Source organism: Nomascus leucogenys, chromosome 11, assembly GCF_006542625.1.
Source record: "Nomascus leucogenys isolate Asia chromosome 11, Asia_NLE_v1, whole genome shotgun sequence".
In the NCBI taxonomy this organism is placed as follows: Eukaryota; Metazoa; Chordata; class Mammalia; order Primates; family Hylobatidae; genus Nomascus; species Nomascus leucogenys.
The window spans coordinates 35,723,793-35,749,663 of record NC_044391.1 but is presented as its reverse complement, the minus strand read 5'-3'; the positions used below and the strand labels follow the sequence as shown (position 1 = coordinate 35,749,663).

Here is a 25,871-nt window from a genome sequence, read left to right as displayed (position 1 = left end):
CATATCTGCTTCTACATTCCATTTATTCCAATATGTTGTTTTAATTGAAGTCTATGAGAAAATCAAGCCTCACACAGATATGTAGTTGGAAAAAAGAGTGATATGTTAATAGTCTGTTCAAATACTTTTGGATATTATTCTTTGGCATTATATCAAAATTCAACAAGTAGTAGTTTCTTAAAGGTTACTTGCAATGTGAAATATAAAAACAGATCAATCAATTTTTTTGTACTCTTTTGCATTAAAATCTACAGGTATGTCTTGAACTTTGAATGGACTTCTTAACTATGAGTGATTTTTAACACCATGAATTAATCATTTGAAAGTAATATCAGTTCTGTTATGCAGGCTTTCAAATATTGACACAGTTTATTATACAATATCAAAAATCATACTTGTTGATTTCAAGCTAAGACTAGTAAATACAAAAAGTTTCTAAATTCCTAATTTTCACTTGAAACATTGAATTTTATTATTGGGAACAAACACTGTCAGTTGTTTTCCATCAAACTGAAAAACTCCTTCCATCTTTAAGAAAATATCTGCCAACTACTCCAAGATACCCAAGTCTGAATAACCATAATTTTACCATCAGTACCTTTGAAGGTGTTCCATGAACAAAGTGGCTGATTTTGTTCTCAATCACACAAGTGTTTTTCTTTAAACAAGTATCACGGTTTGTTATGCAGCACAATTGCTTTATGCATATTCCCCATTTCACCACAAACAATACTAAAAAATTGTACTCAAGAGTAAATATTTAATAAAATTTTCACGCTTCCTCAAGGACATTTTAAAGCTTTGTTTAAAAACTGTAATTCATAGCAATGAACAAGGCATTAATAACAAGTATAGTTAGGTGCTACTTGTTTCATGCTAGAGATCCAGCGATTTTATACAACATTGTTTTGCCTCATCAGTGCAAATGTTAACACAATGCATATAAAAATAATTTTGACCTCATTAATCTCTTGAAAGTGTTTCAGGGACCTTCAAGATTCAAAGACCACATTTGCAGAACTGCTGATATAATGGACCAATGTGGCGTTCCACATACTGTGTCAATGTTTCAGGTCTCTATACTGCATTATAATAGGGGTCAAGAGAGTTAACAGAACTCAAGTTAAAACGCTATAAGTGTATTCTTTTTGTTCCATGTGGATCTAAAGTGATTCTGATTTTTCTTTTTGAAATGGCTGGAAATAAATGCATTTTCATTTTGATGGCTTTATGTCTCACACTGAAGGCTGTGTTAATCTGCTTCAGAAAAAAAATAACGTATCTGGTGCAGCAACAGCAATTGGTGTTACTGTCTGGATAAGTTTACAGTTATCCATTGTCAAATACCATTATCTATCCATATTTTTATAGTTGCTAGACTGGTGTCATAAATGGGAGTGTTCCAGAGACCACCTCCCCCGTCTTCTTTAAGAAGAAAATGGCTTAACCCAAATGATTTACTATAGAAGTATTTTGATATTATACCAAAAATATGGAAACATTGTAAAAAATTGTTTCTGACAATAAAAATGTTAGGAAAATCAATAAAGTTTAAAAAAATGACCAGGCATGGAGGCTCATGACTTTAATTCTATCACTTTAGAAGGCCAAGGTGGGCACATCACTTGAGCCCAGGAGTTTGAGACCAGCCTGGGCAATGTGGCAAAACTCTGTCTCTACAAAAAAAGTTAGCCAGGCATGGTGGCATGCACCGGTCATCCCAGCTACTCAGGAGACTGAGGTGGGAGGATCACCTGAGCCCAGGGAGGTGGAGGCTGCAGTGGGCCACGAACATGTCATTGTACTCCAACCTGGGAGACAGAGTGAAACCTTGTCTTAAAAAAAAAAATGATGAAAAATGAATAAAGTTGTGGGTGAAGTGATAGTTGATGGCTGTTACATATAGAACAAAAAACCAGTGTGGGGGATCCACCAACTACCAAGGATGTATAATCCAGTAATACCTTGGAAGATCTTGGAAAACACCATCTGGTTGGTCTGTGGACCCAGTGATTACACTGTGAGCCAAATGCCAGCCAAAACTCTACTTACTATCTGGCTCCCATATGCCTTCATTTCTATTAGGAGGACTATGCAATCAGTTTGGATATCAAAGTATTAATTTCAGTATTTTTGTTTTGTTTCATTCCGTTTGGAGATAGGGTCTTGCTCTGTTCCCCAGGCTGGAGTGCAGTGGCGTGACCTTGGCTCATTGCAGCCTCAACCTCCTGGGCTTAAGTGATCCTCCCACCTTAACCTCCTAAGTAGCTGGAACTGCAGGCGCACACCACCACACCTGGCAATTTTTGTATTTTTGTGGAGACGAGGTCTCACTATGTTCCCCAGGCTAGTCTCAAACTCCTGGTCTCAAAGCATCCTCCCACCTTCCCCAAAGTGCTGGGATTTCAGGCATCAGCCACCATACCTGGCCTAATTTGAGTTTGGATTCTGAATCAAGCAAACCTCAGAAGTTCTGGATGTTCCTCGTTACCTAGTACATAGTCACTTGAGTAAAGCGTCTCAGGTCCCATTGGAAAAGGACTGGAAAAATTACAACTTCATATGTTCATGGTATCATTAGGTTCTTTCTCTGAAAGATCTGCCATCTACTTTATCAGTCATCTTCAATTAAAAGTCTGAGAATCAATGCAGGTCTAGAAACTGGGCAAAAGAGAGAGAGTTGTGGAGGAAGAAGAAGGGTGCCTGCCCTTAACCTCCTGATTATCCATTCTTGATTGGTTTTGGTTGTATAAATTAATCAAAATCCTTGGTGGCTGTCCTGCGCCTACAGATCCTTCAGCAACTTCAATGATAGCCCTTTTTCTCTTAGAAATCCCATAGCATCTTTGTCCAGTTGTGCTGGTATTTACATTCAGTATTTGTCTGTTTCAGAGGAGTGATGAGAGTAATCCTGAAAAAAAGAATTATCTATAAAAATCTACCTTTGTCAGCCTCTGTATGACTTCAAGTGGGTAGAAGATACTATCTTGTGAAAAGAGTCTTGCCTATAGGGACTCCATACTCTATTTATTATTCTACTGTTTTCTAAATTTTAGACTCCATGTTTGCCACTGCTGTCTTCCTTCTCATTGCCAAATCTACATCTGTGTTTCTTCTGTCAATGAAATATCACCTCTTGGTATCTATTATTTAGAGATTCTATCATTCCCATTTTTATTCAAGAATCCCTGTTCTATAATGTGATCTCCTACCAGCTGGCCTTCAGAAGACAGTTACCACTGAGCTTCTCAACAATACTGATGTCCTTCTCCACAACACACTCTTTATATTTTGGTAAATGAAGTGTCCAGTGGTCCATCCTCTGGATTACATTTATCTTGCAGGATTTTCTAGGCTTCCATATATATTTTCTTAGGCATGCTCAATACACTGAGTCCTTTGATCCCTTCTTCCTTCATCTTCCATGGCAGTTCTGGAATTTCTACCTCACTTAATGTGAGCCATAAATTTTCCAAGTACCATCCTAGCAGCTGTAAACATCATGTAGAGTATGTGCCAGGGTTTTAAATCTTAATATCATAGTAGAGTGCTTCCATATCCATTAGCTACTGTATCCAAATGTACATTCTTTCACCTTTTGTCAGAGCCCTGTAGGCTGCATGCTCTGTGTACTCTTCCTGCGCCTGCAGATCCTTCAGCAACTTCAATGATAGCCCTTCTTCTCTCTTAGAAATCCCATAGCATCTTTGTCCCAGTTGTGCTGGTATTTGACATTCAGTATTTGTCTGGTTGTCAGAGGGAGTGATGAGAGTAATCCCTGAAAAACAAGAATTATCCTATAAGAAATCTACCCTTTGTCAGCCTCTGTATGACTTCAAGTGGGTAGAAGATACTATCTTGTGAAAAGAGGAAGTGAACACCTTCTGCAGGCCCAGAGAAAATCTAGAAATCTAGAAGTTCAAACTTTTAAATTGCATCGCTCCATATATTCATGTATCTTTATAACAACTATCAGGGTTCTGATCATGGAATAGACCAGAATTCTTTGAAGTCTGCTGCTTTTATGATTAGATTCTGAGCCTGGTCCTCTGCTGTCCTTGCTCTTTGGCTGCAGAATCTTGTATAAGAGGACTTTTGGCTTTTGCTTTTTGCTTTTAATTAGTGATTAATCAGTGTGGTGTTTGCTTTTACATAGAACCATTCACATAAATGTATTGAAGATCTACTATGTGCTAACCCCTGCTGATATATGGTGCAAAGACAGATAGGGCTCTGCTTGCAAAGAAAACAGTATTTTCCTTTTTTTTTTTTTCTTTTGAGACAGGGTCTCACTCTGTCACCCAGACTGGAGTGCAGTGGCACAATAATGGCTCACTTCAACCTGGACCTCCTGGGCTCAAGCAATTCTCCCACCTCAGCCTCTCAAGTAGCTGGGACCACAGGCAAGCACCATGACACTGGCTAAATTTTTTGTATTTTTTTGTAAGATGAGGCCTCACCATGTTGCCGAGGCTGGTCTGGAACTCCTGGGCTCAAGCGATCCTTCTTCCTCAGCCTTCCAAAGTGCTGGGATTACAGGTGTGAGCCACCATGCACAGCCTATTTTAACATTTTCAAAGCTGAAGAAACTCAGATCATTCAACTCAAATGCTGTAACAAAAGAACATCGAGATTGTTAGAAACCTACTTGTGAAACTGAAAAAAAATGTGTCCCATTGTTTCACTTATTTTACAAAGGAGACCTCATTCTATCCTGGCATAATCTCTAAGGGCTTTCTTCACTTAAGCTTCCCATCAGGTTTAATAGTGCCTAGTCCTTCTTTCAGGTCCTCAATATAGCCCACACATTTCCCTTTTATTTACCTTCATATTGACAAATTTACACTTGTTTTTAGGTTTAGCTGATAACTTTCTGTTGTTTAATGTTTGTAGTCTTGTAACTAATTGCATATCCCCATTCACTCATACAATATTAAACAAGATAATTATGCCTAGATATTACTTTCTCTATTATACAATATGGCAAAGATATTTCTGATAAAAGAAAAATTTCATTTGTAATTTGGATATTCTTTTAAACATGTTTTTATACCATTCAATAGTATCTAATTATTAGAAATATCCTATTAGAGGTATATGTGTTTTAATTTCATAATCATTATAGAAAACACCTATTACAAATTGCTAAGTATAGAAAACAAATTATATACAAATATCTTCATTGCATAAGGATAAATAATAAAAATATCCAAATTTAGGGGTATTATTAAATTACTCATGGCATAGCCATTAAAAATCTGATGTTAAATAATTTTAATAACATTTGAAAATGTTTATGACATGAAATTACATGAGGAAATCCTGGTATAAAACTATACGGGGTATCTTTATGATTTTCTTTTTAAAATATATACATTCTTGAAGTATATAAAAAAGAAAAGCAATTATCTCTAAAACAGGATAATATAATTTTTACATTATTTTAATTTTCTCAGATTTTCTGATATTAGTTTGCATTACTTTTAAAATCAGGAAAATGTGTTATTTCAAAATTTTTTATTTAAAAAGATTCTTACTGACATTTGTTGTTAAAGTCCTAAGCCAGTAAGATCTTTAGATAAATTCATTGACAAATATGAGCTGGGGAGAAGGAAATTTCCACATAATTTAAGGAAGTCAGTGTCGGAATATTTGAATGACAGAAAAAGCTAGAGCTTATATGAGATTTTGACTAAGACATTATGATTCTAAAAGAAAAAGAAAAGCTCTATGTGATACAATTCTGTGATCAGGGAAAAGCACACTATTTGCTTAGCAATGTATAAGTGAAACAAATTACCTGCTTTAAATTGTCTAACATTACTTTTATTCATATTAACTACAAATGTTATATTTTCTCCACAGATTAGTCCATTTGCAAATTGACATTTAATACAATATGTGGTAAAGATCTGTATTTTATTTGTACAGTTTTCATCACATTTCTTTATCCTAAGAGAAGTTCCCGGCTGTTCTTTTCCTATATGCATATACAGCAGCGAACTGCTCATCTTTCATTTAGAACATCATCTAATCTTTAACCTTTACTGTTATTTAACTCTATTCAATTAATATGCCTAGTCATACATTAGAAATATGTTAAAACTTGAATTAAATGTCTCGGATGAAAGCTTATAACACCACATCATTTTCTATGAAAGACTTTACTTAATTGAAGTCAGAAAATATTAAATGACTATCAGCATTTTCTATACTATTAAAAGTCTTTTGTTTTAGAAATTAGAAAGAGGTATAGTTTGAGATAGTGATCGTAGTTATTAGGCATTGGATTCTTACTATAGTCCAGACACAATTAAATGTAACCCTCAATTATTTATCCATTTTCTACTAATATTATTGTGCTAATATTATATGCCAAGAAATGTGGTAGATTCAAACAGAAATAAGGTGGAAAAGAAAATCAAGTTGGTAATTATAATAAAGTATGATAAGTGCTATAATGAGAAAGTACTGATGATAAAGGCACACTAAGGGCATCAAATCTTGTTGAAAAGATTAGGGAAGTAATAGAATACATGATATTAAACTGAGACCTGAAGAACAGGAACAAATTAAGTAAGCTAAGGGGAAGACGAATGCTCATGTTATTCCATGTTCCTGGTAGGGCAAGAGGACACATTTGAAGACCCAAAAGCATCGTAGCATGAAATCACAATGGAATTAGCTACTTATTGGCCCCTGCAGCTTTTGTTTCTTTCTTTCCTAATAAACTTTAAGCACCATGAGGGCTCATAAAGTTGGTGTATAGTGAAGTGAAAATAAGAACTCAATTGTCAAAGCTGATGTGGTTTCCAACACAACATTATGCCTCTTAAAAGAAAACCCATGGCCCAGTTCTGAAGCACAGAGCCAAAGGATGCAGGGAACACTTTATTTCAATTATCTACTGTACTGACTGGACTATCCACAGATTCTCAGAAAAAAAAAAAAAAATTTCAGTGACTTTGTGAAAGCCCAAATATGAACACGGAATAACCATTTAATGGCTAATATCCTATTAGGCATTGATTTTATTGTTATTAATGTTGACCAGAAAAAAAGAGTGAGCATTTAAAACCCCAGCTGGCTCTTGTGAAATCAATTAGCACCTCTTTCTTAACAAGGAAATGTAGAATCATTTATCCCTCTCCTAACTTACCTGCTTTTCCCCTAATGTTTTTTTATTTTATTCCTTTCTTACTTTCTTTTGGTGTTATGCATTATTAAGCTGATTGATTCCAGTCTATTTAACTTCTAAAATCTTGCTTTATTGAAAATATTAATTCATATATTTAAGTATATGTGTATATATGTATATATTTAATATCACTGGGATAAAATTAAATTAGTCCAAATAAGGAGATAACTACTCAAGAATTTTAGCTGCTTTAGAATGAACTTAAAAAACTTATTTGGGAATATTATCTCTGAGGAAAAAAAGAAAAAAAAATCACTTAGATTTCAGGCCAACTAGATGAATAAATCTAATCTTCAAAGTTCTAGAATTAACCCTAGGTCGCATGAATTCTTTTTATTCCTTGAAAGTTCATCTGCTTTCACTGTCTTCTATTCTCATGCTAACCAACATTAATTTTTTGGAAAAAAGCTTAAATATAGACCTCTGAGAAAACAAATTCAAATAGACTGGTAGTTTACTCATCCTGTCTGTTAAGACCTGGTCAAGCTATGATATTAGTGTGAACCTGCTTTCTAATGTCAGTCTTATAAAATGAGAAAGCTAAAGAGAATATAGGGATCACTACCATGATAAGATCACTGGCAAATCAAGGCCTTGAAATTACACTGGTGCAATCTGTGGGACCACTGCCAGGAAGACCGTAGGGTCTACCCTGAGGCCAGTAGCAATTGTGCCATTTGATGGATCGCAAGCCACTAGAACTATAAATAAATGCTGTTGTTAACATGTTTAGAATGCTTTGATTTCCAGCTCTGAATAGGAATCCCAAATGTATATCCATGTACATGAGAGAGTTCATTGTCTTTAAAATCATTTCAGCCTAAATATGACTGTCTTATTCTCCTCCATGTCAACCTCAAACTTGACCACTAGGTGTTAGACCTTTATTTCATATTATCAAAAATGAAGCAAGAAGGCACAGAAAGACATATATCACGTTCCCACTCATATGTAGAAGCAAAAAAAATTGATCTCATGGAGGTAGTAAGTAGCATGGTGGTTACCAAAGGCTGAGAAGTGTATCAGAGAGAAGGGGTCAAAAAGAGGTTGGTTAATGGGTACAAAAATACAGTAAGAAGGAATAAGTTCTAGTGTTCAATAGCACAGTAGGGTGACTAGAGTTAACAATAATTTATCATATATTTCAAAATCACTAGGAGAGAAGATTTTTAATGTTCCCCACACAAAGGAACAATAAATGTTTGAGGTGACAGATATCCCAATTACCCTGATTAAATCATTACACATTGTATGCATATGTGAAAATACCACATGTACCTCATAAATGTGAACAACTATTATTTATTAATTTTTTAAATGGTGGCAATCTCAAATGGTGTCTTTATGAGATATGTATGTACTTTGAGTGAGTGAAAGTCATAGATAATACAGTAATAATCTGTGTAAACTCCAAAGCTAAAACTGCTTGTCGAAATGGTTTATAATACTATATTGTCAAAAATAGTCAATGTCAAGAATATAAACTCCTTAATAGTTTTCATTAGGATTAAAATGGGCCTGCTGAACAAATTTTTGCTTCATTGAACAATTGAGAAATTCCACAAAATTTCCATTAAAATTTACAGAATATTGAAAGAAACATTTTATTTCTCAGGTTAAAAACTGAAAATCAAATGACATTTATGAACTGTAAACATACTACTGGACACTAAATTGGCAATGCTTACCTACCAGGGGAAATATCTGTGAACTGAGCATTGGCTAGTTATCGAAAAGAAAACAATCGGTTTGGGCTGTAATGTAAAAAAACTAAACCAGCAATTTCTCTTTCTGAAGCTCAGCTCATTACCTAGCCTTCTGAGGCAGAAAAGTAGATGTAAGTGAATGCTATGAGATTTGGCACAAAGTGGGACTGTGGGATGTTGTGCATTATGACAAGAAAATCTGGGAATATTGCAGAAATCAAAATGCTCTTAATGGTGCAATAAAAAAATCTATAAAACACGGCAATATAAAAATAAGCTGTCTTACATTAACTGGGTGTAATGATGCCAAATGTGGAACTCTGACAGCCTAGGTGGATCTCAAAAAAAATAAATAAATAAAAATAAAAAGATAATCCATCTGAAAGGTAGTAATTTTAACTTGAAGCAAACACATAAACCTTACCGTTAGTGTGAAGAATTACTGGTTGATTTGTTATTTTTGAGAAAAAGAGTTGCAACCTCCTTTGCTTGAGGTAGGGGTGTGTGTGTGTGTGTGTGTGTGTGTGTGTGTGTGTGTGTGTGTGTGTTCTATAAGAACAAACAGTGTATAACAGCAGACAGGTAACATTAAAAAATTAAATAAAAGAGAGAAGAAGTGCATTATCTAATCCAGGGTTTCATTAAAACACTAAATTATCTGCATCTGTGAACCTGTTAGCTTTCTCTCCTCTATACTTGATAGACTTTTCAATCCTTGGGTAATTTTCATTTCATGGTGGTGATAAATGCAAGCAAAGTGCATGAAAACTCTGCAGCAAGTGCTAGGCCACCTTCAGTGAAAGGCTCCTGGGCCACATCACTGTTCACAACTAAAGAGATGACTAAGTGTTTACTTGGAGTCAGTGTTGCAGCACAGGTGGCAGGGACCTTTGGAATTTCTATCCCTGTTCTGGCTGATTTACTTTGATGCCTGTAAGGTGTTAGAGAGTACTGCCATGATTCACTAGATGCATTTGAACTTCAATGCAAGCACATTGCAGCTAGATCAAGACTAGGTTTGGTCTGAGCAAAGAAACACCAAAGAGTAAAGAAAAAAATTAAATGGGAAAATAAATTAGTATTCAAATAATAAATATGGCAGGTAAGTTATTTAATTTTAATGAAATAGAAAGAGATACAGTATCAAAAGGACCAATAATAACAAAAACATAGTTTATTAATTTAAGGCTAAATATTCATTTTTTACTCTGGAAAGGTGAATATGGTTTTAGGTGAAGCATTCTTTCTTGAAAACTAACTACGGAGGGAAATATAGTCATGCACATCGAAGTAAAGTTTCTAAAACGGCATATGTAATTCCTCAAGTAAAAATGAAATGCAATAACTTTAGCATTACGAATAACTTTTATCATTGCGAAAATTTTGTCATTACTACCTGAAGTAAAACATTTACTTTCCTTTGTGTATAATGTCCCTGAAAGAAATACTTCACTTAGGTGTTGCCATAAAAAGATGTCATTTCGAAAACTGGCACTGGATGCATAGGAAAATTTGTCTAAGATAATTTTACATATCTGGACTAAATAAATATTTGTATTGCTTAGCAGCATAGCTAGGATAACCAAATTATATTATGAGATCCTAAGCTTCTCCTACCACCCATGGTACAATAGACTAATTTTTAGGAATTGCACAGTCTTTTCTCAAAATAATTTTCGTTGGCCTATGATTCATTTAGTGCTGAGAATAAAAACCAAAAGTATACCTCCCATCATAGACTTTACATTACAGCAGATATTTTACATTGGATAAAAGATATATTAATTACAAATTGAATGTCATCATCTGCTTTCTGATATGAAGGAAATAAATAAGCTGATATGGAGCATTTGTTGGGTTTTCAGTTGTCAATTTGGAATGAGTGGCCAAGGAACACATCTTTAAGAAGGCTACAATTAATAGGGGGCTGAAGGATTGGGGAACAATTATGGATCAAGTTAATAAAAGTGTATTGCAGGAAAAGAAGAAAGTTCAAGTCCAAAGACTAAAATGGGCAAGATTTTTGTCCTTTTGAACAAGAGCAAGGAATTCCATGTACCTAGAGTAAAACGAGCAATGCGGCCGGGGGCAGGCTGTTTCCAGATGAAAACAGGGAGGTAGACAATCACAGGTAACTGGGATATTTTCAGTACAGAGTAATACGATCTAACTTACAATTTAACATTCTTAGTATAAATACAGCACACAGGTACACAAATTTCAAAATAAAGCATACACTTGCTGATTTATCACAAAGTGATCACATGTGTCCACATCCCTCCAAAATAGAGGAAGATTGGCAGTAACACAGAAGATTTTCTTATGTTCTCTCTCCTCTGTACACCAGAGGAACCATTATCTTGACTTTTATTATAAATACTTTCTTGATTTTTCATATGACCTTAACACCTAAGAATATATTCCTAAACATTATATTTTAATTTGTGTGTTGAAATAAATAAAATAGCTTAGTATCTATTCTTTTGTGTCTAGATTCATTTATTCCATGCTATGTTTGTGAAATTTGCTTTTTGTTGACTTTGGCTTTGGTTTGTTCATCGTCCTTGCTCTGTAGGATTACAGAGATGGAGAGAATCAAAGCACAGCTCTGGTCCTTGTGAGAGTACATGATTCTGATTTTCTTTTATTGCTAAAGCACTGCCATTTGGGGTCCCAACCCAAGACCAGGGACATTTGCCAAGCCCCATACTTTGGTAGACCCTGGACTCAGTCCCATGAGTCTGACAAAAGTACTGTACACTTTATCAACCATCCCTCCTGAAATGAGTGAAAGCCCGTAGGGCAAGAGTAGCCCATCTCTCCAGATCTCCATCTTTAGCCAGATGGCGACACCATTTTTTTACTCTCTTATTAGTCTTCTAAGCCTTCAAGTGTGTGTGTGTGTGTGTGTGTGTACACACCTATTCATGTATATATATACACAGAGATGCATCTGGAGATGTATATGTATACAGCAGCACAAGTTGTCCACATTGGTAGGATTGGCCCAAATTACCAAGTTCTTATTACAATAAGTAACATTCCCTAATCTATCTTTTTAGAAGATTACTGACTGCTTTTATGAGGATTAATTTAAATAGTCAGATTTGAAGATGGGATGCAAATTAGATCAGTATTGCTGTTGTCTCTGCAGTACATGAAGATGTCTTGACTGGGTATGGTATTTGTGAAAATAGAACGTTTTTTCTTCTAAGTAGAAATCTCATGACTTGCCAATTGTTAGGGTGTGTAGAATATAGAAAATAGAAAAGAGAGAGAGACCAATGCCCAAGAAAAGTTGCATTGAGGATCAACTATTCTATCCCACTGTTACTATGTAGCCTAGTCAAATGAGATTTTCTTCTTTGGTGTTATTAACATTTTAATTTAAAAATATATCCCAAGATTTTAGGCTTTGGAAATATATTTATAAAATGATGCATGTTTTAAAACCAATAAAATATCAAATACTGCAAACAGATAAACTACAGAAAAAGTGTAATCTTTTATTTTTAAAACCATGGCTATTAAAATCCTGTCAAATATATACAAATATATTACAGGCTGTGTGTGCCATATGAAACAGTGATGTCTAATAGTGTAGGAAAGCTAAAATCCAATCTAATCTGCATCCAGTTAGAGGATTTCCTCAAGAAAACCCATCTGGCTCAAAACAAATGTCATCTTTGACTGATAAACCAATGTCTAATGAATTTCTGTGCTGAGTGAGTCATTGAATTCAACAGCCATTTGCTCTAGTTGAAATGAGGTACCTTAAAGTTCATTGTTGATGACAGAAATAAGACTATTCAAAACCAGGAAATGGAAAAAGAGTACAGCCATATAGGAGACATTTGTATGAATGATAACACTTGTTAAAACTGGATTCTTCATGTCCTTAAGTAAGTCAATATGCTTAATATTAAAATCAAAAGTGGCATGTCTTTAAAAAACCAACAAAAAGATCTAATGTAGAGATGAAATATAAAATTAAGAGAATATTTAAATTTGACTGCAGGTATTCAGAGATTTATAAGAATACATAACTCCATTAAATGGCTTTATAATGATTAATTACTAATAAAAATAAGAGTGATTTTCACACAGGGCTTTTAAATGTCGAGTAAGTGATACATTGGGTGATTTTAACAATATCATTGTATGTATCAATGTATGAGTCATATCATTAACCATTTAAGAAAAGTCTGGTTGTGCCAGTTGCACAGTTGATTAGTAAATGGTATTTATGATGCAAAGGTTGTAAGTTCATGCCTCACCTAGAGCACTCCCTACAAAAACAAAGTCAGATTGATGAGGAAAAAGAATGAAATAGGAAAAATGAAGTACACTTTGCTATTATATGTTAACATTTAAAATCATAGTGACATCTAAAATAGGAAACATTTGTCAAGTCAATTTTTAAAGAAAGTTTTTATGTAACGTAGGATTTGAAAATATTGGTGGACTTTGGAAACTACACTGGAGCTCTTTTATAGTATTTTATACTATTTTTTGGTAGATGTCTTTCAGAACTCATCAAAGTATAATAACATATTCTTCCGTGTATGTCTGGAAGTAGTTGCTATACAAATATAGTGGCCATATATCCTGTATTATAGAGGATCATGCCATTTTAAAATATTTTTGTATGGTGCTAAATACAAGGTTTTTGCTTTTTTGTATTTTTTTGTGTTTTGCTTTACTTTGACGGTTTTTTTGGCTGAATAACTTTTAGAGAAATAATACATTGATTAATATAGCTCACTGGCTAGTGCTTCTCAGAAATGAGGAGTGAAGGGCATGCCTTACGGGGATGCGTAACAAAGGGGGAGGGAAGCGGCAGGTGTGAAAGCATTCCTCATGAGTTGATGCACTGTGGCTTCTTTCCCTTTCTTCCAAAACCTCTTCCCCTCATTCTCTTTCCTTTTCATTCAGTCAAATGATGTGATTCAATTTTTTAAGAAAATGTAATCACTATGGGTATACATTGTGGGTGACGGGCGGCTAAAACACAGATACAGGTTTTCAACTGTTAACTATTGTTCTTGTTGGTCTGCATGAAGCATCTTTGTAGTGTTAAGTTTATTTAGCTTTCTGGATTGCAACAAAACTACCTTTTCTTCAAAACCTTTCACTAATCTGTAATTTATCCATTCATTTGAGATTGAGTCTTTAAAATTAATCAAAAGCTGTTCTAGAAGATTGTGATACATTGGGGAGAGGATTCTTGTTACAGAAATGTAATTCTACATATTAAACAGGCTTTTCTATCTAGGCATTTTTATGTTTACTTTTCCTCTGAAAACTATACATTATAGACAACCTGAAATGATTATGAAATGCCTCTTTTTCTATCTGCTACTACTTACCTTTCCTCCAATACTCTCCTTCTACTGCCATGCCTCACTATAATTTGATAGATTTGGAATAAAGTTATGAGGATTGGTTACTATTAAATAAAATAACATTAAAGTCTTGGAACAAATTTACAATCCCACCAACAGTGTAAAAGCGTTCCTATTTCTCAACATCCTCTTCAGCATCTGTTGTTTTCTGACTTTTTAATGACACCATTCTAACTGGTATGAGATGGTATCTCATTGTGGTTTTTGATTTGCATCTCTCTAGTGACTAGTGATGATGAGCTTTTTTTCATATGTTTGCTGGTTGCATAAATGTCTTCTTTTGAGAATTGTCTGTTCATATCCTTCACCCACTTTTTGATGGGGTTGTCTGTTTTTCTCTTGTAAATTTGTTTAAGTTCTTTGTAGATTCTGGATATTAGCCCTTTGTCAGATGGATAGATTGCAAAAGTTTTCTGCCATTCGGTAGGTTGCCTGTTTACTCTGATGATAGTTTCTTTTGCTGTGCAGAAGCTCTTTAGTTTAATTAGATCCCATTTGTTAATTTTGGCTTTTGCTGTCATTGCTTTTGGTGTTTTAGTCATGAAGTCTTTGCCCAGGCCTATGCCCTGAGTGGTATTGCCTGGGTTTTATGGCTTTAGGTCTTACATTTAAGTCTTTAATCTATCTTGAGTTAGTTTTTGTATAATGTGTAAAGAAGGGGTCCAGTTTTAGTTTTCTGCATATGGCTAGCCAGTTTTCCCAACATCATATATTAAATAGGAAATCCTTTCCCTATTGCTTGTTTTTGTCAGGTTTGTCAAAGATCAGATGGTTATAGATGTGTGGTGTTATTTCTGAGGCCTCTGTTCTGTTCCATTGGTCTATATATCTGTTTTGGTACCAGTACCATGCTGTTTTGGTTACTGTAGCCTTGTAGTATAGTTTGAAGTCAGGCAGCGTGATGCTTCCAGCTTTGTTCTTTTTGCTAAGGACTGTCTTGGCTATACAGGCTCTTTTTTGGTTCTATATGAAATTTAAAGTAGTTTTTTCTAATTCTGTGAAGAAAGTCAATGGTAGCTTGATGGGAATCACATTGAATCCATAAATTACTTTGGGCAGTATGGCCATTTTCAGGATATTAATTCTTCCTATCCATGAGCATGGAATGTTTTTCCATCTGTTTGTATCCTTTCTTCTTTCCTTGAGCAGTTGTTTGCAGTTCTCCTTGAATAGTTCCTTCAAATCCCTTGTAAGTTGTATTCCTAGGTATTTTATTCCCTTTGTAGCAATTATGAATGGGAGTTAACTCATGATTTGGCTCTCTGTTTGTCTATTATTGGTGTATAGGAAAGCTTGTGATTTTTGCACATTGATTTTGTATCCTGAGACTTTGCTGAAGTTGTTTATCAGCTTAAGAAGATTTGGGGCTGAGGTGATGGGGCTTTCTAAATAAACAATCATGTCATCTGCAGCCAGAGACAATTTGATTTCCTCTCTTCCTATCTGAATACCCTTTATTTCTTCCTCTTGCCTGATTGCCCTGGCCAAACTTCCAATACTATGTTGAATAGGAGTGGTGACAGAGGGCATTCTTGTCTTGCACCAGTTTTCAAAGGGAATGCTTCCAGCTTTTGCCCATTCAGTATGATATTTGCTGTGGGTTTGTCATAAACAGCTCTTATTATTTTGAGATACGTTTCATCAATATCTAGTTTATTGAGTGTTTTTAGCATGAAGGTGAGTTGAATTTTATTGAAGGCCTTTTCTGCATCTATTGAGATAATCATGTGGTTTTTGTCATTGGTTCTGTTTATGTGATGGTTTACGTTTATTGATTTACATATGTTGAACCAGTCTTGCATCCCAGGGATGCAACTGGCTTGATCGTGGTGAATAAGCTTTTTGAAGTGCTGCTGGATTGGGTTTGCCAGTATTTTACTGAGGATTTTGGCATCCATGTTCATCAGAGATACTGGCCTGAAATTTTCCTTTTTGTTGCGTCTCTGCCAGGTTTTGGTATCAGGATGATGCTGGCCTCAAAATGAGCTAGGGAGGAGTCCCTCTTTTGCTATTGTTAGGAATAGCTTCAGAAGGAATGGTACCAGCTCTCTTTGTACTTCTGGTAGAATTCAGCTGTGAATCCGTCTGGTCCTGGGCTTTTTTTGGTTTGTGGGCTATTAATTACTGCCTCAATTTCAGAACTTGTTATTGATCTATTCAGGGATTCGACTTCTTCCTGGTTTAGTCTTGGGAGGGTGTATGTGTCCAGGAATTTATCCGTTTCTTCTAGTTTTTCTAGTTTATTTGCGTAGATGTGTTTATAGTATTTTCTGATGGTAGTTTGTATTTCTGTGGGATCAGTAATGATATCCCCTTTATCATTTTCTATTGTGTCTATTTGATTCTTCTCTCTTTTCTTCTTTAGTAGCCTGGCTAGTGGTCTATCTATATCGTTAATCTTTTTTTTTTTTTAAAAAAAAAAAAAAACAGTCCCTGGATTCACTGATTTTTTAAGGGTTTTTTGTATCTCTATCTCCTTCAGTTCTGCTCTGATCTTAGTTATTTCTTGTCTTCTGCTAGCTTTTGAATTTGTTTGCTCTTGCTTCTGTAGTTCTTTTAATTGTGAAGTTAGGGTGTCCATTTTAGATTTTTCCCACTTTCTCATGTTTGGCAATTCCTCAAGGATCTAGAACCAGAAATACCATTTGACCCAGCCATCCCATTACTGGGTATATACCCAAAGGATTATAAATCATTCTACTATAAAGACAGATGCACACGTATGTTTATTCCAACACTATTCACAATAGCAAAGATTTGGAACCAACCCAAATGCCCATCAATGATAGACTTCATAAAGATAATGTGGCACAAATATACCATGGAATACTATGCAGCCATAAAAAAGAATGAGTTTAGCCAGGCATGGTGGCTCATGCCTGTAATCCCAGCACTTTGGGAGGCTGAGGTGGGTGGGCCACAAGGTCAGGAGATCGAGACCATCCTAGCCAACATGGTGAAACCCCGTCTCTATTAAAAATACAGAAATTAGCTGGGCATGGTTGTGCACACCTGTAGTCTCAGCTGCTCAGGAGTCTGAGGCAGGAGAATTGCTTGAACCTGGGAGGTGGAGGTTGCAGTGTGCCGAGATTGTGCCATTGCACTCAAGCCTGGTGACAGAGTAAGACTCTGTCTGAAAAAAAAAAAATGAGTTCATGACCTTTGCAGGGACATGAATGAAGCTGGAAACCATCATTCTCAGTAAACTAACACAGGAATAGAAAACCAAACACCGCATGTTCTCACTCATAAGTAGGAGTTGAACAATAAAAACATATGGTCACAGGGAGGGGAACATCACACACTGGAGCCTGTCTGGGGTGGGGGCCTAGGGGAGGGATAGCATCAGAAGAAATACTTAATGTAGATGACGGGTTAATGGGTGCAGCAAACCACCATGGGACATGTATACCTATGTAGCAAACCTGCATGTTCTGCACATGTATCCGAGAACTTAGAGCATAATAATAATAATTTTTTAAAAAGTCTTGGAACCAGGTAGATGGAGGATTGAAGGTTGGCATATTTATTTCCTGGGAAGCAAGAGGATGCTCAAAATTTTGAGATAGTTGTATTGAAATAAACTATCACAGAAAACCTGTCTATAAAAAAAAAAAATAGGTGAGCCTCCAGGATCCATAGCTCCAAGCTCAGGCAGGAAACAGATACAAGGAAAGATTTAAAGTACAAAGGACTTTGAATAGACTCTTGTTAAACAAATGCAGATTTTAGGCTTTGGAGAATTATAATTCAAACACACTTTTGGCCCCCGAAGCTCCTTTAAGAACTGAAGGAAACAATGTTTATTCTTCCATAATTATAAATAAAGAAATCTAACATAGAAAGCTCTGATTGAATAAACATTTATTTGAGATTGAATTTCTGTCAAAATGGTTATCAGACAATGATGGTTACATATTGCTAACTAAAAGCAAACATGTTACCAAATAGGCCATTTTGTATGATTTCCTTTCTATAAAGTAAAATTGAATATTTTGTATACATATAGTATTCTCATATTCAGTAAATATCAATAGAGAACCTACTATGTGCCAGAAACCCGTCTACATGCTGGGGAAACGGATGAGATGAGAGAAGTAAGAGCCTTTCATAAAGCTGCTTCTAGGGGAAGGAAAAATACAACTAAGAAAGAAGTTTGATACTTGTTGATGGATGCCCTTCCTCAATTGTTGGTTCATCTCCATTTGGAAAAATTTCGGGAACCTTTCTAATTTAGACTGCATTAGGTCACTCTTTCTGCTTAGCCTCTTTTGAACTCCAACGAGACTCTCCAAAACCCAGGCTAAATCCTATGTAGTCTATATTTTAAATGGTCATTTATCTGATTATCTCATTAAACTAGTGAGTCACTTGAAAGGCAGTTCTAGTCTCATTCAAAACTATATCCCCAGGGCCATTCCATATAATATATTCAATAATCTTTGAGTGGTTAGATAATAGGTTGCAACAAAATGTATTACCTGTTTTTGAGGAAGTTCTATAAAAAGAAAAGAAAGCTAAAGTCTATATTTGGTTAATTACAATAAACTGATGTCAGGACAATGAAACAAGTATTTTTATTAGCCCTAGAAACTTTAGCTGAATAAACTTGCACTTCCTCCCAATGTTTCTCTCACCTTATACTGTTTGCAATATTCCAACAGTTCTGACTTCTCAATTTATTCATTTGGCCAAGTATGGTAATCTTTATATCACAGTGGCTATCACTGGGCTAATGCAGGATCTCCATGCTTGGTGAAGTTAGGGATAATGGATAGCCATCTTTGACTCTTTAAGGAATTCTTCAGAGTGTGATAGAATATGGCCCCTCTCCAAAGACGACTGCATCCTAATCTTCAGAATCTATGAATACATTATGTTACATAGTAAGGGAGAATTGAGGTTGCAGATGGATAAGGTGGCTAACCAAAAGATTATCCTGTAATATTTGGGTGAGCCCAATATAATCCCAAGGGTCTTTATAAGTGGAAGACACTCAGAAGGAGGACCAGACAGATGACAGGGTGACACTGAGCCAAACATTGCTGCCTTTGAAGGGGGCCATGAGCCATGCAATACAGATGGTTTCTAGAAGCTGGAAAAGGCAAAGGAATGGATTCTTCCATTGAGCCTCCAGAAAGAAATGGAGCTTGTCAACACTTTGATTTTAGCCCAGAGAGATCTATTGTTGACTTTTGAACTCCAGAACAAAAAGATAAGAAATCCGTGTTGCTTTAAGCCACTAAATGAGTAGCAATTTATTTCAGCAATAGAAAGCAGACAAAAATGAGGAGAGCAAGAAAATCAGACTGTACAAAGTCAGAGAGGAAGGTTGTAAAAGACTCAGCAAGAAGAACATAAGGACTTTGAAATGTATTCCAAGTGCAGCAGGAAGCCATTGGAGGGTTTCAAACTGGAGAGTTTTTAAAAGTAAACTCCATCTAGCCTGTGAAGGATGGATTATAGGCATGCCTAGAGGATATCACCTAGAAAAAGAATGCAGATAGAAAAGAGAAGGCGGCCAAGGAAGAGATGAGGCACAGACGTAGAAAAATTACCGGAAGGGCAAACCATATGTTACCATTAGTTATTTTTAGTGATGACATGACAGATGATTTATGTGTTTTTTATTTATTTATTTCTGTCTTACAAGTTTCTTTATTGAGTACATTTTACATTGTGTTTTTTTTAAATAACAATAAATGGCATAACATATGGAGAATAAATCAGACACAGGTATGTTAGTTCCTATTTTGTAAAGAAAGAAGACAAAGAATAACCCAGCAATGCAATAGAAAACAGAAATCATTGGAAGATCTTAGTTGCATTTGTTTACCTTCATCTAGGCAGGTACAAATAGAAGCTGGGCACTGGGATATTTTTATCATGCACCTGCAAATTCAGGTAAACTGTTCTTGACATGATTTCTGCAGAGCTTTCCTGCTTTTATGTGAGTGAATTTATAAAAGAAACTTTATTCCCAAATTATTCAATAATTGAAATTTTGTTAGCATAATGCATGTATTAAACTGACCATGTGCATATTTAACAAATAGCAATATCTGTAAGTAAAATATAAAGAATATAATTTTTATACATGTACTCAAAGGACATGTCAATATGTATCCAGTGAATCTTTCTTTTCCCTCTTTCTTCTCTCTCATCCTAAGAATGATTTACAGGCAGTAATTTTAGTTTCCTCAGTCTCTGAATTGGCCATCCAGAGAAGCCCAGAATACTGAATGACTCATTTATGACCTGGCATTTTGTATCATGTAGAAATGGCCAATATGGAACAGGTAGTGGTCAAACCTCTGTTTATTTGTCTTGTTCTTTCTTTAATAAAGAGTAGCCACTGTCAAAACCAGCACCTCTGAAAAACTGATTTCAAAAACAGAAGCCTCTCATTTCATGGCTTGAAATCAGACAGCAGGTACACAGAGGCACTCTGTAAGTGCAGATAGGTTAAATGGTTTTCTTGGGGTAGCAGCACAATTCATCCATAAGTAAGACCACCCCAGGATCTGAATTAGAATGAGCCATTTAACAAAATGTAGTCTCACCTGCTGGTTTAAGGATTGATACTCCCAAAGACGGAATGGTATAGATTTGTATAAAAATTGGTTTCCTATTTGGGGGCTCAAAAACACTGCTAAAATATGCCTTTTATTTTGTGACAATTGATAAAGAAACAAATAACCAGGTTTGAATTGTAGTCAATCCGAGATATGAGTATGAGCAGATACAGTTCAGCTGACACAGAATGGGAGTATTGCTGTGACACTTTTCACAGCTTGAATACACATAAAATACTGTGAGAAAGGCAGCCTCACCATGTTCCGCATTCTGAGTCAGTGCTGACAGTGCAGCGCCATTTTGCAAGGGAAGACCCTGTAGGAAGGAGAAAAGATGACATAAATAATCATGTCATATCCACCATAGATGAAAACGCATAAATGAGAAAAGTTCTTACAGAAAGGGACTCTTGAATTTAAACCTTAAAATTTGTATTTTCCCAAAAGACATTCACAATTATTTCTTTAAACCCAAAAATAAAATCACTTTTCACGAACAGAGCAAATAAATTGTCATATTTTCTGCTGCTTTCCATACCAGTGCTAAAAATAACATTCACACTTTAAAAGGAAGCATGTGTCCTTCAGATATTGTGCCTTTTTTGTGAAAAAAAATTGAAAAGGAGGTAAACAGTAGAAGCTACTAACAACTCCAGAAGTTACCCCATCTGCAACTCCTGATATTACCTCCTGCTTCTCTATGCCAATGTTTGCCTTGTTGTCTAAAATGACAACCAGAGCTGCTGATTAGAGAAGCAAAATGTTCAGGGCAACAAGATCTTTGCCCCATAGGGTTCATGATGTCTCAACCATAATGGTGGTATTTTCTGCTTTCATTGAATAATTCTATTGGATGCATTCCTGGTATTCACTGTAAAAATCTATAAAAATTTCCTGAGAATAAAATTTTAAATTTGGGACTTTTGTCTGGGTCCTATAAAAGTGATTACATTGAAAAATTTTCCCATCAAAACAAAAATGTCAGGGAGAAAGAGTTCAAGCTTCTATTAGAGATCAGGTCCTCAGAACCTCAAAAACTATAGATTCCCTATAATAAAGATAGGAGAATTCACTGATTTCTGAACCAAACCAATTTTGAGATTACCAAGGAAAGAGCCAAAATCTGAGAAGATATTTTAGACCTCATTTTACTTCAAGCAGTGCAGTCTCATGGCTACTTAAAGCATAAATAAAATTCTTTCCTATATCTGGGTCAAAAATGAAGAAATCCCTTGAATTTGCAAGAAAGGAAGTTGCTTAATATTTCATCTCCCTATACTTAACATTGAATAGCATCTGCCTGTTTTTAGATAGCATGATACTTTGCCAATTCCTCCCTAATAAATACTTTAATGGTAGCACCATGGATCTGCTGTTCATGGCCATTGTACTTGGCCTTACTTAAGTCATAGCTCATCCAAGTATCTATCAGTCTAACATTCTCTTTTTTTTTTTTTTGAGATGGAATTTCGCTTTTGTTGCCCAGGCTGGAGTGCAGTGGCATGACCTCGGCTCACTGCAACCTCTGCCTCCCGGGATCAGGTGATTCTCCTGCCTCAGCCTCCCAAGTAGCTGGGATTACAGGCGTGTGCCACCACACCTGGCTAATTTTTGTGTTTTTAGTAGAGACAGGGTTTCACCAGGTTGGCCAGGCTTATCTCGAACTCCTGACCTCAGGTGATACACCCACCTCAACCTCCCAAGTGCTGGGATTACAGGCATGTGCAACCATGCCTGGCCAACATTCTCTACTTAAGTCCGTAGTAGCAGGCCATTCCTCTACCTAACTCTCAGAATATATGGTTCCTGTTGCTACCTGTGGTAAACTATATTATTGTCCACAGAGATGTTTTCTTGATAGGAGATAGTTATATTTGCTTGTATGACCTGTTGACATTCACCATGGCATAAGACTCTTCACCCAATAGCATGTGAAGAGTAGTTAGTGTCTCCTCTGGGAAGAAGCTTTAAGAGCTAACATGTGGTTGGTATGTCATTTCCCTCTACATCACAACCACCAACAATAATCAGGTAGAGGGTACTCAGGCAGCCTGAGTCTGAGGGAAGGAAAGATGCAGCCAGTTGACAACTCAGCTTTGATGGACATGAGCACCAGTGAAAAATAAAACTCCATGGTTGTAAACCACAAACACATTGAGGTTCTTTGTGTGCAGGATAACCTAGCTTTTTGTGAGTGGTATTATATCTCTCTCTCTCATAATTTATAGGCTTTCAGGCTATAAATGAAGTCTACACTAGATAAGCAAATTGGAAAAAACCAAATAATTAAATTTCAATCATCAGTCATTCTCTGGAATTCAATTATATGTCTTTCATCAAGAGGGATAAGAAATGTTATTTTTACTCTTTTATTTTCCAGATCTCTTTCTAGGTCTTAAATCCATTGAAACTCTGAGGTTGCTTGGAATGAGGCACACAGCTTTTCCTCCAGAGCCTGGTTGGGCTTTGAGGTCAGGTTCTTGCAGTTTGTCTGTGAACACAGAGGAGAAGTTGGTTGCAACCCTTTAAACTGGTGGTTGCATGTTGCCCATGTTGTATGACAAATCTGTAGACTTGCTACGTACATTTTGGGTTGGAATATAGCATTTGATTTTCCCTACATCTTGAGTGTCAAGTAATGAGTTTGTAGTTCAGGTTAACCACCTGAAGTAACAAGCATGAAAGGCAGAAAAGTGCCACTGTTTTTTCCTCTCACTAATGATGATATTTGATTTGCAAAGTCCTGTTTGCCTTTATCAAGGTGTTGGTTTAGAATAGGCTAAGGCCATGTTTCTCAAACCACATTTACCCCCATAGAATTGCTTTCATTAGGGTTTTTTTTTTTTTTTTGGTCCATTTCTGATTTATGTTTGCCTTATTTATTTTAAAACAATAGTGATAAGTAAAGAAAGAGACTTAAAAAATGAAACCAAGATGGTTATTTTTTAATAGTATGATCTTTATTATGGCATAGTGCTATGAATTAAATAGAAATTTATAACACATTATTCTTTCAAATCACTGATAAAAATATGTACTGATTTAATGTGTGTTATTAGACAATATATATCATCTTCCAAGTAGAATGTATAAATGTTATGCTTAGTTTTTAAACAAGATTTTAGTGTAGTGTATAACATGAATGTATACTCATGCAAATATGTTATTATTGTTCAGAAACTGCCAATATTATATTTGTGAAATGTCTTTAAATATATTTGTTTTAGGTTTTAAGCATTTTACTTTTATTGATAAATTTTCACTGTATTTCTCTAATTAGAGTCAAGGATCACTCTATTTGTCTCATTACTAATGTTGCCCTTTTCACATCCTGGAGAAATATTTAAAATTAGGTTGTTTTTTCAAGCACGAGTCACCGATGCAACATTTCAAAATAAATTTCCAAGATATGTACACTAAATATTGAGTTTAATATTAAGTTGATCAATTGCCTTCAAATCTATAGTCATTTTTAAAGCCTGATTCTATAATAAACAATATGTCTTGGGAAAATTAGGAGAAATCTGTTCTTACATTCTGAAAAAGTATGCCAAAGAACAGCATGCTACAAACAGTATTCCAAAACTCTGTCGTTGTCACATCATTCTGTATTGCTGTATGTGCTAAAGGCTAAGTTTTGGCTGAGGCCCAGTCCATGTGGATGCTATCACAAGCCTTCCACTCAAGAGCAACAGTGCATATGGGTGTGGGCTGTTCTTTCTGATAGCAGAACCAGACTGACCCACCACAACACGTCAAGGAACCTCCTGTTTGGATGCGTCTGTCTGTGGGGAGGTTTCCAGCTGGTCTATTTGCTATACATTTGGATGCTTTCATGTAAACAATGAAAACATTGAGGGAATTGCCCATGGAGTCTGACTAACAATCAAAGGCTGACTTGAGCTACTCTACAAGGACAAAATGATGAAGGCAAAGAGTAGGAATAAGGGGTGTAAGGTGGGTGGCCAAGAGGAAAACAAAGAAAATCAGAAAAACTTTGCAAGGGAGGAAAAGGAGAGAGTAATGAATGATTAAAAGTGAAAGAAGCACTTTATTCCTGGGACTATTAAATTGGCCAGAAGTAAATGACAGCAATTGTCAATTAGGCAAAACTACTAGAAATACATCTTTGCAATCAATACCTGAGTTCTTTTTAAATTGAGGAATTTGAATTCAGTATATGAAATATAACACAGAAATGACATTAAAATTTATTTAAAAATAAACACTGTGATCCTTCTCTCCCAGGTCGTGGCAGTATAGAGCTACACCAGTAAAAAAAAAAAAAAAAAACCTCAGGATAGTTTGTTTTTTTGTTTTTTTTTTTTTTTTACAAAAAATAAAACAGATTATCAAGAATTCTAGAAACCCTGAAATTCTGCCTGATCAGTTCAGGTAGTTCAAAGTATAATAATTTCTTATATACAAGCAAACATGGTCTTTCTGGCTCCAATATGATACTACTTGCCATTGCTTCTATTTCTAATTTTAACAATATAAGAACCATAAGAATCTTAAGAAGCTATTTGCAGAAAAACCTTGTACTATTCCTGAAGCATCATAGCCTTGGCTGGTTCTGTCATTCCTCTCCATTATATGGTCCAGTGTATTCCAACAGGACTAATGTGGAAATGAGGCAGTATTTTTTATTATTATTATTATTATTATACTTTAAGTTTTAGGGTACATGTGCACAATGTGCAGGTTTGTTACATATGTATCCATGTGCCATGTTGGTGTGCTGCACCCATTAACTCGTCATTTAGCATTAGGTATATCTCCAAATGCTGTCCCTCCCCCCACCCCACAACAGCCCCAGGAGTGTGATGTTCCCCTTCCTGTGTCCATGTGTTCTCATTGTTCAATTCCCACCTATGAGTGAGAACATGAGGTGTTTGGTTTTTTGTCCTTGCGATAGTTTACTGAGAATGATGGTTTCCAGTTTCATCTATGTCCCTACAAAGGACATGAACTCATCATTTTTTAT

At 35.6% G+C, this 25,871-nt stretch overlaps 1 protein-coding gene across 15 annotated transcripts in view; it reads left to right on the top strand.

Moving 5' to 3' along the window:
- The window catches only part of DGKB (diacylglycerol kinase beta), a 799,601-nt gene that overhangs the window by 633,968 nt on the left and 139,762 nt on the right, over nucleotides 1-25,871 (top strand). The window lies entirely within an intron of this gene.